Raw genomic sequence first — 826 nt, forward strand, 5'->3', positions numbered from 1 at the left:
TACTTTTTTATTTTAATTATTATTATTTTTATTTATTAATTTATTTATTTTAAGTTTTAATTTTTTTTAAAAAATCACTTCACTTTATTGCTATCCTACAGGAGCTAACACGCCCCTGTGTGATAGCATTTGGAGGTGATAGGTTCTCTATATTGAACGTGTCACTTCCAATACAGGAGTTTATAGCACAGCACTGTTCTAGAACTCCTTGGACAGCTGAGAGGGGAAGCCTGCGAGTGCAGCTCTCCCCTCTCACTGTTTACATGGAGCAGAGCAGAAAACGGATGGAGAACGAACGCTCTCCGCTCTGCTCCCCGCTCTCCATCCTGAAGATCTCCGGAGAGAGGCAGCCAGCGCGGAGAGAGGTACGCGGGGGGGGGAGGGGGTGATCACTTGTAAATGAAAACACCAACCCGCCCCGAATTTCATGTATCGTCGTCGCAGCTGGGACGGATCCCGACAATACGTCATATTTGTACGTAGGTGCACCTGACTGGTGTTTCCATTCATATGCGCGCATTCGCTGGGTGGGGAATGTAACTTTTTTTGTTTCTGCTGCATTTTAAACTTTATTTATTTACCTTTATTTTTTTAACCTTTTTTTTTTGTTAATGTCATTGCTATCACATGGGGGTGCTCACAAGCCCCCTATGTGATAGCATATTGGAGGTGACAGGTTCTCCTTAAAGGAGAACTATGAGGTGAGTGCTTTTCACCTCATAGTTCTAGCCGACCTGTGACAATGAGACTGTCACAGGTCGGCTCAGTAGATCGGGAGGTGAGCGAACACATACCGGCGTTCGCTCACCTCTCGATCCTGTCACGG

This window comes from Nanorana parkeri, unplaced genomic scaffold (assembly GCF_000935625.1).
Source record: "Nanorana parkeri isolate BGI_ZX_2015 unplaced genomic scaffold, ASM93562v1 scaffold84, whole genome shotgun sequence".
NCBI lineage: Eukaryota > Metazoa > Chordata > Amphibia > Anura > Dicroglossidae > Nanorana > Nanorana parkeri.